The 15,638-nt window shown below is 46.1% G+C and overlaps 1 protein-coding gene across 1 annotated transcript in view; it reads right to left on the bottom strand.

Moving 5' to 3' along the window:
* Positions 1 to 15,638, bottom strand: part of LOC139690423 (mothers against decapentaplegic homolog 6-like) — a 242,817-nt gene that overhangs the window by 178,827 nt on the left and 48,352 nt on the right. The window lies entirely within an intron of this gene.

Below are 15,638 nucleotides of genomic sequence, written 5' to 3'. Positions count from 1 at the left end.
TCGCGTCGTCAGCACTTCATGCGGCACGAACGGGTACTACTTTCCGGATGACCCTCGTATATAGGCCGTCATAACTCAAGCAGGTGGAAAATATTTTTTAAGTGTTTTGCAAATCGAAAGAAAGAGTAGCGCGCTGGGACACACGATCTCATCATTAGGATACGATTTATACAATTGAAACGTTTTGATTTTCGGAAAAGTGTACAACTGTTTTTAGCGTGAATCTAAGTCTTGATGTTAGACAATTTTTTTTTTTAACTAGTTAATACTTGCTAGCTTATTACGGTTAATGTTGGAGGTATGAGCTCACAGAATTTCGGAAGATGAACAGATTAACACAGATCAGCCGGACTACACGCAGCTCTGATGCTACCTAGTTTACATATCTAGTTTTCCATGAAATGATTTTCTTGGAAAATCACCTCTAAGAATCTGTACTTTTTCCTAGCTTGACAACAGGACACTTTTCCCGGACGCGCTTAACATTTTCACTGCACTCCTTGATGGAATCTACGACCAAGAGAATATATTTTGATTTTTTAATTCCGAAGTAGACCTGTCCGTTAGATTAAACATGTCAATAGTCTTGACTAAGCTACGACCCAACCGAAACACCTGAAAGAAGCACCAACGCACAATATTTTCCCAACAAGTAATTTTTCTACCAGGACCCCAGAGCGCTTATTAATACTTGGGCGCATTAATGTGTCAGAGAATTGGCTTTGGCCTGAGCACTGTTATTAAGGTCAGTACCTGTTTTTGAATTATCCCCATCATGAACTTTATTAATCACCGGGCGTACAACTTCGTTCAGTTCCGCACTAAAAATGAATGCCACGTGGAACGCGGCTTTATTGCAACAAATCATTCGTGAAAAACCCCACGAATAAGGGCACTGTCTTAATATGGCGGAATACCTTTTCGGCGACCCACTACAGGCGATGGGAGGGAGAACATGAATTCCTGAAACGCTCACGTCACCGTTAACGAACTTCACCGTCCGCCACTTTCCACCCGGAGGTCCACGAGTAGCCGCCCGCAAAAAAATAATGAAATCACCGGAAGGGGCATTTCGGGGCTCGTGGACACAGGACCCCGGGTGAAATCGAGGGTAAGGTCCGAGTTTCCCACGCGCGCAATCCTCACCCTCCGGGCGCCTGTTGATGGACACGACCTGACCACCAGACCCATTGAAGGTGGGATTGAGAGAGAGAGGAGGGCAGACAATCCATCCATTGCCTTGACACGGTGAGGTGGCCGCCGTCTCGGGGGGCAGGGGAACGTGCGACAAGCGTGAAGGGGGAGTGAGGTTTTAGGGAGGAGAGAGGCGAGTCTCCGACGAGTTGCACCTTCCGGAGGACGACCTTCTGCACTCTTTGAGATCGCGGGCGTCCTTATCCGGCTCCGTCCGAGGAAAGGGCCTTTCGCAACCGGAAGAACCCGATCCGACCTTCTCGATTAAACTCGTGCTCCCATCTCGGATGTGGACTATGGGATCTTTGCGATGGGTTCAGCACGAATAATGCGCTCCGTCCACTTGTGCGAGGAATCGTTAAACTTCTAGTGGTTCCATATTTAACCATTTCGGCCAACAAGTACCTACTACTGTAAGAGCATTGTAGAGAAGAACGAAATTCAGAATATCCATGAGAAACCTCAAAGAAACTGTGAAGATAATATTTTTTGCAATCCCACTGCATTTAACTGCTCCTAATGCTCAAAAACTTATAGATTGTGATTTTTAAAATCACTACGCAACGCTATCTACACGGTATATCTCACAAATTATACGTTTCATGCCCGAATGGTTGAAGTATACAACCACAACGGACTAATATCAATAGCTGTAATCGACACGAATAATCCCATGACTTAATTTTTTTTATCGGTATCATTATTGTCAATGTCTTGATTTCATCCTCAGTATTTTGAAAGAAGTCTGACTGGCATTCCTCATTCGATCAATATCAGCTTCATACATTTCATTTCAGCTTTATACAGCCCCATAGTATTACGGCAGGATTGAAGATGTCATTTTTCCGACGAACGATAAGGGATCAAAATAAATAACGTTTGTTCGACCGCACTAGCAGGGAAAGGTGTGTTGGGTCAAGGGTAGTCTGATGTGTAATCATCCCCTGCAACACACCCAGGGGCTCGCAGGATATTAAATAAAACTAAAAAATCCGAAATCATGTTTAAGCTATGGACATTGAAGTCCAAGTCGGGATCAATGTCATTTTTTCATTCTCCGACCGCGGTAGGGTCGTGTTCGGGTAAAACTTAGTCTGGTGTGCATTCACCCCCTGCCACACACCCCAGCGGTGGTTTGCAGGGTCCATTACTAAATTAAAAATAAATAAATACATACGTACAAAACGCAAAAGCCAATTTAATATTAAATAACCTATTGAAATAAATAGATATACAAACTCGATTCCCCACTGAGAAACTGCTTCAGATCATAGTGAATATTAAAGAGGGTAAACAACCAGTGAAATGTGTAGGTAGACTCATGTTATCTTTGACCAAACTTGACCGTTGCCACCAGGAAAATCGCCTAATTACAAGGTAATTGTGTAAATAAAATAAAAAATGTAACCTGAGTATTGTATCTGGATATTATTGATATTACTCGAATACTACCTAAGTATCGTGCCTCCATACCATCTGACAGTATATTTGACTACAACCTACGTACGGAATGACACCCAGCCCGGAGGCTTTCCTAAAACTAATGAGCACACCCCTTAAACTGAGACACGGTGCTCAGCCAATCGTGTGAGCACACTTGGCGGACGTAGAGCGAACGCTCGCGAGGACTGCATTCACCGTTTAGGGGTTTACGGATTATTTTAGCGCCCAAGGACGGCAGACGAGGATGCAGGAACGAGGACATGCATACTTTCGTCCGGCGCCACTTCTCTCCGACCTCCCCCGAAGACTCGAGTCAAAACGGACGCCGTGAGTAAACAACGACGCTGCACGTCTAGACCACCGCGGCGACGACTCCCCCCACAAAGGCATAAACAATGGGGACGGGGGGGAGGGGCATTTGGAGTGGGTCGGAGCGCAGGGTGGGAAGGGAGGACGAGGTAGAGCGGCAGCATTCCGCGGGGCGCATTCGGATTAACGCGAGCGGGGTTAGTCCCCCCACTCCCCCTCCCCCGGAGAGAAAACGAGAACAACACCCACCTCCTTCCCTCGGGAGAAGACAAACCACGGGAGGAGTATCATTCATGTCCTCCTCTCCGCCCACCCCACCGGTAGACCGTCCAAACTCCATAATCCCTCCTTGTAATCCACCACGGACAACGTTCATCTTCCTACCCGATCCCCTCCCTCCCACCTCCCCGGAGAATTCCTCACCCCATCTCCCACCGTGCGCCTTTAATGATGCCCCTTCCCTCTCGCCCTGAGCCGACGGTCCGTGTACGTACACACCTCGAAAATCCCCGGCGGAACTCGGTTCTCGGGAGCGGCACGCAGCAGCGGCAACCTACTCCCTCTCTATCCTTTCTCTCCCCCATCCCTCCTCCACTCACCTCTCCAGGGCCGAACGACGCATCATCGCACTCCCATGGGCAAGAGGAGGGAGTGGACAGGGAAAAAAAACTCGAATCGCCCGTCTCCCTCTTAGGGCGAGGAATGAAAAAAGCACCGAAGAAAGGACCAAGAACCGATAAGTGTGTGTGAGAGAGAGGAAAAAAATTGAAAAAAAGGATTGAAATCGTGAGCGCCTATCCACTCACTCTCTTCCCTTCCGCAAACCCTTTCCCTTGCTCCTCGCCCCGTGTTTAGAAAAGAGAGAGAGAGAGGAAAAAAGGACGACCTCCCCGCCCGCCTCTCCCTCGCGGAGTTATCCCTTAGTCACGCCTGGAAGCAGGCGCCACCGCGAAGGCAACGCGGGAGGGGGGGGAGAGAGAGAGTGTATAAAGTGAGCGAGTGTGTGTGGAGGGGGGGTTTGGGGTTGGAGGGGAAGAAGTAGGACGGGAGAGGGGGCGAGTGGGTGCGGGGAGGGAGGAAGGGCTGCATAACTCACCCCACCCCTCCATCGGCCGCCGCGTCTGCACACACTATGATGGAAGACGAGGAGGAGTGTGCGGGGTTGAAAATGGGAGGGAGGGGAAGTGAGCGGGGGAAAGTGGATTGGTAATCGGGAAAGGGGTTCTAGTGAGGAAGGGTTGCATGTACGCATGGGTACATTCCCGGGAGCGATAGTTTCTTCCGCGTTTATAAGCTCAATATAGGTTTTAACCCTCATTTTAAAACATTTCCGAAGGCTGTCCCGAGGCTGAAATTCACGAACGACTAGTTAAATTATATTATGAGGAAATTCTGCGTCTACGCCCGCCACCTCAAGTAGTTATTAACATACCCCATATATTATTTAAGGCCTAGTCTTGAACGATAACTCAAATGAGACAGAAGCTATCCGCGCAACTAATTTAAAGGTTTCTTATACTTTAATGACGCTCCGGTATATAAATATATCAATACTCAATGCCTTCTTCTTTACTTGTATCGAAACAACGACCACTGATTTAACCATCATTAACATTCAACAACTGATAATTCTAAAAAATACCATACCACTCAGACAATACTAATTTTATAAACCGAACTCCTAATTTGCGAAGAAGGAATTCCAGTAGCTAATATTTAACGGCTTCAAACATGATATTTATTTTCATTGCATTTTAAACAGTCCGAGCGCAGGAATCGAAGTCCGCGGCAATAGTTTAGTAAATCATAAGCTTGTATTAAAGAAAACTTTAACTCGTGTAATTAACTTACACTTTTCTCCTTGGCGATGCACTTCAAGGAACTACTAAAGTAATAGTTCCCTCCCGGACGAAGAATATTTAGGAAAAAAAAGCCGGCTTACGTGAAGACACGAATGCGAGTGGGTGGGAGGGAGGAAATCGGACACGGGCGCCGATGGAGAAACTTTGAGGAGGGATGGGGTGAAAGAAACGGAGAGTTTATAACACATCGGCGGAATTAGACGGAATGCTCATTATTTCACGTGGCGAATAGGATCTAGCCTCTCATGGCCACGAGAAAGGCGGACTATCTCCTTCTCTCTCTCACACACACACACCGCCTCCCCTTCTCTCCCCCGCCTCCCCACCACCCTCCCTGCCCCAACCCGCCCCCCGCCTCCGCCTCGTCCGACACTCACTCAACCTCCGCCGCTCGACCTCTCACGCTCCTCGAGGCAACGCCGACTGGCGCCTTCCGCGCCACGCAAACGCCAGCGCCACCGGCAATAAATTCGGAGAGCAGACTATGACGACGCTTCGATGCCATGAGGATGACATTATGAAGCGACCTCTCGGTTTCTGGTTACGCCCACCACGCTCTTCTCTCTCCCACCACTTGTCCCCCTCTCCCTGTTCTCTCGCAACCATCCTCAAGCGGAGTTGTACCCCACCGAGGCGACACCCATCCCCTCCTTTCCAGGTTGGCTTTCAACCCGCGGGGGTTGCAGAGTACCGCGAGGAGCGGAGAGGAAGAGAGACGGGAGAATGGTGGCATATTTTTCCCCATCCCGCCGCCCGGCTGAACTCTTGGGAGAGACAGACTATTAATAAGTTCGTGGAGGAGGTATTCCTCGATTTCAAGGATAACGCCGTCGTACGCAGTTATCTCGAGAGGAGTTAGCCATTCTGGGTTTTTCCCTTAAAAAATAATAAAAAGTTTAGATCATCGCGGACATATTTTAAACTTTCGCATGCCAAGGATGACCCCCTTGAACGACTGGTTGGTCATCGGGCGAGCTCCAAAAACATCATCAGATTTTCGCTTTTTTTAGTACCAACAAACATGGCTATTATCTTACCTAAGGAGGGTTATATTCATATTAAGCTGCTGCTCAACAGAGTCGAGGCAAGTGGTTTAGGGAATTTATGAGTGAGAAATTTCGTAAAACGCAATGGAAACGAAAGTGTTTTTGCCATATTTCGTGCAACTCTGTTTTCAATTTTGCATTCTTCCGTTTGCCAAGGGATTATTATCGCTCAGAAGAATATCTAGTGCACCAAAACCTTCCTCTACTGTATTATTTTTTATTTTAATATTTATTAACTACATATTACCCTACACGCCACAGCTAAAGAGCGTGGCAGGGGATGATGACACAACAGACTACTTTTGATACAAAATACTATTTCCACAGTGCGGTCATAGAACGTTTTTCTAAACCCTTATCTTCCGATTTAGTCTCAAAATGACACTCCAAATGAGTCCACATCGTCTCAAATCCTAATTTATTTCTAGAAACCTACTCACAATTCATAAATTGCTGCCCGAAGAGATACGCAACTATAACTTTCTCCGCTCTTCAACATCACTTTTCCGCACTTCCAACGTCACATGCATTTCTACTGCTACAGGTATTTACAAGTTCTTAACATATTACTTTCTAATCTTCCACCAAATCGCATGCTTCACCCCAACCCGACTAAATCCTTGAATGCTCCATTAAATATCTTTTTAGCAAACTTCTTACAAACAGAATGGCATTCAAACGAAACCCGAGCACGCCCATAAACTTGATAATACCTTAATTTTTCTTCTCCTTATTCAACACATCAGGAAAAAAATTGGATTGAGAAAGTTAATTCCTCAAGTTTTACATCAGAATACTGAGAAACCTGATTTTACGCGAGTTAATGGCCGGTGGAGCATACGTGACCTTTGGAGAAGAGATCTGATCCTTTGCAAGACGAGCACACGGTAACTTAATCTTTAAGACAGTCCTCTCAATCTCCCCCTTTCGCCTTACGTTATCAACAACTAATTGTTGGCGGTAAGGATCTATCACTGCCCTGTGGAGGGCAGTAATAGATCGCTGGGATTCGCTTCTACTTTTAATTAACAGCCCGTGCTTTGCAAATCTTATTATACTGACGTACAAACTCTGGCACCGCCTCTACCCTTTGGACTGCTAGAAAGTGTCAAAAAATAATTAACGCCGAGTTTAACTAAGTCATTTTATTTGCAATTGGAATATTTATTAAAAGGGAAGAAAGACGTGGCAATTGTGAAATTTGGCAAAGAAAAAACAACTACTAACAAGTCTTTGTTTCTCAAAGAATTGATCGGATACAGTCGAAAAAAACTGCAGGCACAAAAAATAAAAAGAAGGCCCGTTACGCCATCGACTGAATGGATTCGGAATTACGTGCCAAAATCAGATCGCACCGTGATGTGAATCACCGAGGAATATTTGAAGAGCTCCTGAAGTCGAAACGAACGATCGGGTTCCAATAAAGCCGGGAGTCGCTATAAAGCCGCTACTCGTGTTTCTTCCATTTTATTGAGTTGGTAAAGTGAGGACAATACGCACTGGAGCCGGGCTTGCGGACAAATCGAAAGGAAGTTTATTTTGAGAGCGCCAATCCAACAAGTGCCGTAAAGGAAGGGAGGAAACGGGCATGGATCAGAGGTCAGCAAACTTTTATCATTCCACCAATCCCCTTCATAAATAACAGCGTCTCGCAATAAAATAAATACTTGGACTAGAATGAAACTAATTGTGAGTAAATTTCCGAGGAGAAAAAATTCAATCAATGACAACCCACCAGAAACTAACGATAAAAAAATTCGCCGAAATCAAAATGGGCAACAATCGCATTGAATTTTAATAACAGCGAGCGAGCAAAAAGTAAAATATTTCGCTAATAAATCGTATCCGCGATTCGCAACGATTGCCCTTTCAACCATGACATGGAGAGAGAAGGATTCAAGACAGGAACAACAAGATATCAACTACAAACCCATTTTTTGCTATCTATCTACATGGTACCCCGTAAACCACTGTAAGGGTATGGGACGGAGTGATTAAACACCAGGATTTAAGCATCAAAATATAATTTTTGTTAATTTTTAGTACGATTCAAATAATGCAGATCATGATAACCAAAGTTATATATATATATATATATATATATATATATATATATATATATATATATATATATATATATATATATATATATATATGCCCTACGATATATAAGTGAGATATACTTCTCTACGCATACGAGAAAAGTTGCCAGTAACTCAAGAAGGACAATTACTAAGGCTAGAAGAGATAAAATCACAATATTATAGGCTACTTGAATCGAAAAAAGGAAAATTAATTTTTCCCCTCCAGCGCGATCGGATAGGGTAATTCTGTTGCCTGATCGATCGTGAGAAAAATGACGACTTAAATCTATCTGTTATCTACTTATCTCTCTCTCATTTTGACACAAATTTCGTCTAATGTACCATTTCGGGACAGCCTACGCTTGGGGATGATTGAGTTTATCCACCAGACTTCAATTATCTTACGAGTATTTTTCATTAAAATTCCTGCCCCGGAAACCATGTATGCTCTTGTCAATATGACTGAGAACAGCAATCATCCAAGTTGTGGTTACGCATTCCTCAGTCACCCACTCGCGCCCAAGAATAACCACGGGTGACAGAATCGCGGATCCAGTCCTGACCGGAGAGCACGGTGGTCTCTCATTCTCATCAATTAACGTCAACGGATTCTGGCCACGGCACAGAAAAAAATAACCGTAAAACTCGAGCATCCAATGCGTTTGCAGTAAAATATTACGGCGTCACGCTCATGCAATATGCATATCTAAATTTTCGTCTTTTTTTCTAAAATCGGACTGAAAGGTCACATGACACGCGTAATTGATGGGCTCTTTGCAAGGATGCCAGTCAAAAAACCCGGCCAGATAAACATCCACTGTCCCGCATCCTTCCTTCCACTCACTATGCTGACTGAAGAATTTACTTGGCTCTCTTCTGACACGGATTCAAATCAGTTTCCCAAATTTATTATTCTTCCTAAATACAGAAAGCCACGCGGAAAATGCAAAGCATTGAGTCAGATTCCATTCCAAAGTGACGTCCATTAACATTAAAGAAGCTCCTTCCCAACTGAAAAACAGCGAATATCAGAATTCCGGATACTTTGCCCGGGAGGTCAAGTGAGGTGAACGAGCGAATCACTTCCACGCTTCATTGGAGGCCCCTACGCAGCTCAGTACCAACCAACGAAATAAAATCGCGATTCTCAACCGATGTGTGGGTTTCGACGAGGCCCGTAGAGTGCAAAAAAAACCCCTCTCGTTTCCACCACCTAGGGCGTTAATCGAGGATGTATGTGAAAGAGTATCTGGGCGATCACCCATTGTGGATCCCAGCCACCGCCCTCTCCGCCGATGACCATCCATCACCGGCGAATATGTGCCGAAATCGAAAATAATCACCCCCCCCACCTCTCAAGGGATTTGGATCTAGGTGTTTTTTTTTAAATCGCGAACCATTTAGGCCGCACCAGCGACGTCGGCACCCTTCCGCTCGTCACATCCCGCCAAAAAATTAAAGAGCTTTTCCCCATTCCCACCAGTGGGCATCGCTCTCGCATCGTGACTCTCGGTGAAGAAGGACATTTCTGGCGACGTTACACGTGGGACAGACTGTGGGAAGGAGAGCGGAGTGGGGTAGGGGTATGAGTGAACGACAGCGCAAGGAGTGACGGCGACAATCTGAGTCGGGTCGGGAGGGCTGGGCGATGCTGGGATGTAAAGTACACGGGGTAGCGCGTTGCCAAAAGGGGGCAACAATTTTCCACAGCTTGTGCGAGAGCTGTCCAGGGTCAGAACAGTGAGCCTCAGGAGTGTACTCGTCGATTAAAAGGCTGCTGAGGCAAAAAGTGTATTTATTACAGTACAATTAAATGACCTCACCGGGCATGATTAAGAATGCTAAATCGGCATTGCCGCCATTGCAGCTCACCTTAAGACGACGTATTAAATTTCCACACACCAGTTCATGAAGAGCTTGCACCCCAAGGTAGCTTATGCCGAGGGGAAAGGCAATAAATCCTATCCGGTGATCTTATTTCACGTCAGACCCAAATGTAAAGGGTATATGTCGAAAAAATAAATACACCGGGCTTATTGCCAAAATATCACCAACAGAATTAAAAACTCAGCGAAAGAGGTTGTTGCGATTTCCTTTCAACGCACAAAATTTAAGTTCTGACATCAAATTTGTAAATAATTATGCTACTCATCTGGATTCACTTATGCAGATCATAATAAAGACAAAAAAGTACTTTCTTAAAGAGCGCGAAATACAAAAAATTGTATTTTTAAAACATTCATTACCCAGGTTAGCGGATATCCCGATCTCAGATTTGCCGACCAACCAGTGAACTATAAAATAATACCAACTAATGCGATGCTGTAGCAAATACAGCTGCAGATCTTTTTCCTTCGGCTTGATCGCATAAACCTCACGACCGTGGGTGACTTCGTTCATTTATATATCGTGGTGTCGAAGTATCGACACGCTCGCGATAATTAACGCGCAGCCGATATCGAATTCGACCGTAAAGACGGCCGAAAGGATTGCGCTCTCTCGGGAGGGCAGAGAAGTCGCTGGATTCGAAGGCTGAGGTGAGAAGGAGAAGCCCATGAGTGATGACCAGGGAGAAAATGAGAAATAGAGGCTGGGTATTGAGGGAGAGGAGGGAAAGTCCAAGAGGGAAGGAAGAGGAAGGCGCAAGAGGGTTGGGAAGAGAGCGAGATCGGGGCGGTCACACACGAAGAAATTATTCGCGAAGGAGCAATGGAAACCACAAGGCGCCCTTCTTTCTCATAATAAACGCAATTAATGGGAGAGGGGAGTGTAGAAAAATGGCAGGGAGATGGTTGGGAGTGGCAGGGAGATGGTGGGGAGTGGGAGGGCGTTGGTGACTGTGTGAGGGAGAGAGAGATGAGGAGGCGGGGAGAAACAGGAAGTCACGGACTGACAAACGACGCTCAACGGGTGAAATTGACACAGCCTCCGCTTAAATTCACCGGCCGCGCCGGGGTGAGGAAGAGGAGAGAGAGGCGCAAGGGGAATACGGAGAATGCAGGAAAAGGCAGGCGGTGTGAGGAGTAAAGGGAAACGAGAGGCATCAGGGGGAGAAGGGAGAAGAAAATACTTATTTTCTGAATAGGGTATAAGTTTGGGCATGGTGTAAAACGGATATGATGTCGGGATGAAATGGGATATGGAAAAAGATTCTTTGGTTGAAGACATAAGTTGTTAACCAATCATATGTTGACATATCTGCTTAGTAAAATTTTTCGTTCTGTGGGCAAAATTCCATCAAATTACGATTATAGTTTCCGAAACACACAATAACATTTTAATTCAGACCTTGAGGTCATCACCGAGAACACAAACCACATCGGAATATTGAGGTATTGGATGAAAAAGAGAAAGAGGAGACAACTGCACTCAGAGAGCTCCATAAGAATCTTCCCTCAGCATAATCCTCAATCACAGAAACAGTCAAAACACTTCATCATGCCCTCAAGAAAGCCCATCTACCATTTTTCGTGCCTAAATTTACTAATTCCCTATTATTACCATATCTTGTCCAAACATCCACCCACATGACGGCTCTAAGGATATAACGTAAAGCAGATATCATAAGAGCATTGAATGAGAAGTAAAAAAAGCTGCTGTTTAAGCTAAACTAAACTAAAAAAATGGAAATAATAATACGACTATTAAAAGGCTGGAATATGGAAAGTCTGGATATTGGATTCTGGGTTTTGGACGAAAGTAGAAGTCCTTTGATCTTAAAACTTCTGTATCTTTCCTTTCTACAGAAACCCTTGGTCAACCCTACCTCTTTCGTAGTTCAGGCGTCATTGGTGCACTTGTCGTAGGCTGCGAATTACCGGCCCCCTTTTAAATCTGGGTGACACCTCTAGGCACTCTAAGCTTCACCAAAGCTGTGTGATTTCTCGGGTAACATATTTATTTATTTAATTAGCCTGAGTCCGAAAAAAGCACTTTTTGGCCTATACATCGGACTACTAGCAGTGAAAACAATGGAGACGATTATAAACACCCAAGCCCTAGGTGGAGGAAAACCCACCCAAGTGGGAATCAAACCTGCGACCCTTGGATTGGCAGAAGAGGACGTTACCCCGCCGCCACAGAGGCCGGCCAATACAGGTACCTTCCTGTGAAGCCACAGGCGGCACAGTGAGAGGAACTGCACCTCCGACCCTGATGTGTGAATGTGACACGTACCATAGGGTGAAGAAGGGAAGCTCACTTAACAAACCCACCTTTGCGTTGATTACCATTTACACTGCGGTTGTCAGGTTTCATGCCTCGTGTCCCAATGTCCGAACATGAATAACTGCACTGCCAGGAGGATTAGTGATTGTACTCAAATTAAGACGGAACAAGGAAAAAAAAGGCCACAGACAAGCCGTCGGCATGGAAATAGCATCCGCGGACGGCGCGAAAGTTTACCTCGCCCACCTCATCCGGACTAGCCTCTGTTCCGCCCGGCAAGCGAAGAACATCGACCCACAAAAGGAGGAGGATACGGTAATTCTAGGGTCAGCCCAAAGGGAAAGGCGGGAACGTTCGTGTCACAGGAGGCATGGGAATGGGGCGGACGGGAAAGAGAGAGAGAACGTGGCGAGAGAATGCGGAAGAAACGGACGCGGAGGAGACTAGGAAAAGAAGGGTGTGGGGATGGAGGGAGAAAGAGAGGGAACGCATTGAAGAAGAGACTGCGTAGGAAAGCGGGCGATTGGAAAGGGCGGAGGAGAAAAATGGGGAACGCTGCGGGGATGAAAATGAAACAGTGCACGGGTGGGAGAGTGAGGGAGTCGGGGAGAGGGCGAGGCAGGACGAATAGGACGGAGTTGGGGGCGGCGGCGGGGGGGGGGGGAGGGCGGAAGGAAGGAGACGTGAAGCCGGAGGAACAGGGTGGGGTGCCAAAATCATGGTCATGATTTAAAAGCAAGGGGGGGCCTATGGCGGGAGGATGGGGGGAAGAAGACGGGACGTGCGAACGGGGCAAAGGGGGTGGGGGGGTTGGGAAAAGAAGGAGGAGTAGAGGCGAGGAAAGGGAAGAAGGATCCTTCCCCATGCGGAGCTTCACGACTCGTCGGCGTCCAAATTGCTGGCGCCAGCCCTCTGTATGAAAAGCAAACACGGGACGGGAGGGGGAGAGGGAAAAGCCCGGGGGGGGGCGAGAGAGAGAGAAAGAAACCCCTCCCCTCGCTCACGCGAGAGGCCCCCACTGACGGGGAGGGGGATTAGGGGGGGTTCACCGACACTCGGCCCCACCACCGTCCGCCGCCGCCCATTTCCCCTCCCGTGGGGAGGGGGGGGGTGGCTCCTCACTCCATTCTCCCTCCCTCCCGCGGGAGTCCCCCGTTTCCTATGCCACCCTCTCCCCTCTTCGGCATCCACGAAATAATCCAGATGAACCGAGGGGAGCCACACCGCTGAAGAAGACCAATGCGCCTCTTCTCGTGGCACAAGGGGCCATGGGGTGGTGGACGGCGGGGGGGGGGATAATACGGCGTACAAAAGGGTGCATCACATTGCAAAACCACCGCTCCAACCCCCCCCCCCGATCCGCCGGTGCACACATTAAGCCCGATGCACTTTGAAACTCCTCTCCTTCACGCTTTTGTCCTTTCACGTTCCCCTAAGGGGTTGAGCAGCACTTCGGAAAGCTACGCGTATTTTTCTGACGATCATATACAGTCGATATTTGTTCCAAGCGGAAGATAGAGCAGAGCAGAACATGATTTACTCGTAATGGTACGTCCGAGTGGCCTAGCTGACTGGTGCTTAACGTGTTTAATATGCTGCCATATCCTCATAGGTTTATGTACCAATTAAAAAAAAACTTCGTAACCATAATTACACCATTACCATAGCTATTTCAACAGATTACGTGAATAATTATGAGTGTTGTCAGAAGAGATTCGTGCAACCAATAAATTCGATAGAGAAAACATTTTCAGTAAATTTGATTTTTAATTACGGGGATCGTAAATTTATTCCTTTGATGAACATCTGTAACGGAGTTACCAACGATAATATTTCAACGTTTCGCATTGAGAAGGCTGTAACTGAATGATAACAGACACAGTTGGGGTACATTTTAAATGGTCTTATGATAAAAATGGTGCATAATTCATCACTTGCCATCCAATTATTCTAGAATGGCAGTTTATGGTGCAACGTAACGAGCCCTTAGTGTCAAAGTAAAATATAAGTACTAAAATGCGGTAAAGAATTCCGGTTTTTCTCCCAACCTTCCCCACTCCTTCACCACATCTCCTCTCAATCTTTTTCCTCCTCTTCTCCCACCGCCAAACCTCCCGCCCCCCACCCGGGAGATATTGCGGCAACGGACAGCTCAGAACTCCGGTCCTCATCTCCTTTTTTCCTCACCGTATTTTCCACTGCCTAAGCATTATGTATGATGCATCAAAGGAAAGGAGTCTTAGTTATACCCAAGCACCACTCCATCATGATCTTATTCCTTTCCGTGCAATTCTTTCTTAACGTAAACTTTGCTAAAAATTTGGCGGCATTTTCTTAAATTAGAGTACGCAAAAACTCAATTATACAAATTAGGAATCTTGATATATAATACGTCAAAGCTTCTTATAACGATGGAAATAAGTGAATAAGACACCACATGTTAGTAAATACAATAACCTTGCTAATTTAAACTTTGAAGCCTTACTTTATTTTACGACTCAAGTTCAACGGCCCTCAAAAATTTTTAATGACCACCATGCATTACCAATGCCAAAGAACAGAAATATATGTATTTAAACCGTTCCAACACTAGTGAATATTCCAATATTTCGGAAATATTGCTGACTTCTCGAAAATATCTCTTCTTCACTTCGTGGTGTTCCGAAGTACGTATATAAGATCTGCCTCTACAATAATTTGTGATACACGCCGCTGCTGTATTAAAACTTTTAATCAGTGCACACAAAAAATTGACTGTCATGGCCAAACCTACGTAATTCTAAGGTCTCCAAACAAATGGTACTTCTACCTTGTGTGCATGACCTAAATATAAGCGGCCAAGCTAAATGAAGTAGAGGAGTTATTTGCACAATGGCACGACAGGGCGCGCGAAATATCTAACGCACAGGACTTAACAAGTGCCTGGCGCCCACGACACCAAATCTGGCCAACAACATCTTCTACAGTACGACCTTCGAAGAAATATTTCCAGCGACTTCTAAATCGATTCTCAGTACACACTCAGGTCTAATTTCTTGCCACGCAGGAACCAGGCACGCTCCTTCGTAAATTTTCCATGGACTCGGCGCGAAGACTGTCTATCACGTGGGCGTTAATTAGGACCCAGAAGGCGGCATTGGAATGACAAACACCTGACGCCGAAAAATTTCGAACTAACGAATTCTGATCCACTTCCTCGAACGCTGGAGAACGAAAACTAATTTGCGCAAGCGGGCAAAAGTGAGAAAAAAAACACGAAGGCAGCTAATGCGACGGGGCGGGCGGACCCGAGGCTCCTCCGCCACCTATGTTGTCAACGCGTCGATAAAACGTTGTCTCAACCCGAACCCCGACCCTCTTCTGCTTACATGTTGATACGCTAACACCTTAAAAACATATGGAGTGGCACGTGTCCGACTAGACATTAGAAAAAAAAGGAAGCTCACCGCCTTGTCAAAAACCTCGTCGTTAGCATTCCCAAAGCCGCGAGCAGGTGTCTCCGGCACTAATTCATTCACGAAGTCCAGGTGAGG

Source organism: Hetaerina americana, unplaced genomic scaffold (assembly GCF_022747635.1).
Source record: "Hetaerina americana unplaced genomic scaffold, ioHetAmer1.1.p SCAF_3, whole genome shotgun sequence".
NCBI classification, from domain to species: Eukaryota; Metazoa; Arthropoda; class Insecta; order Odonata; family Calopterygidae; genus Hetaerina; species Hetaerina americana.
Note: the sequence above shows the minus strand (reverse complement) of the source record. Positions and strands in the feature narration are given on the sequence as shown.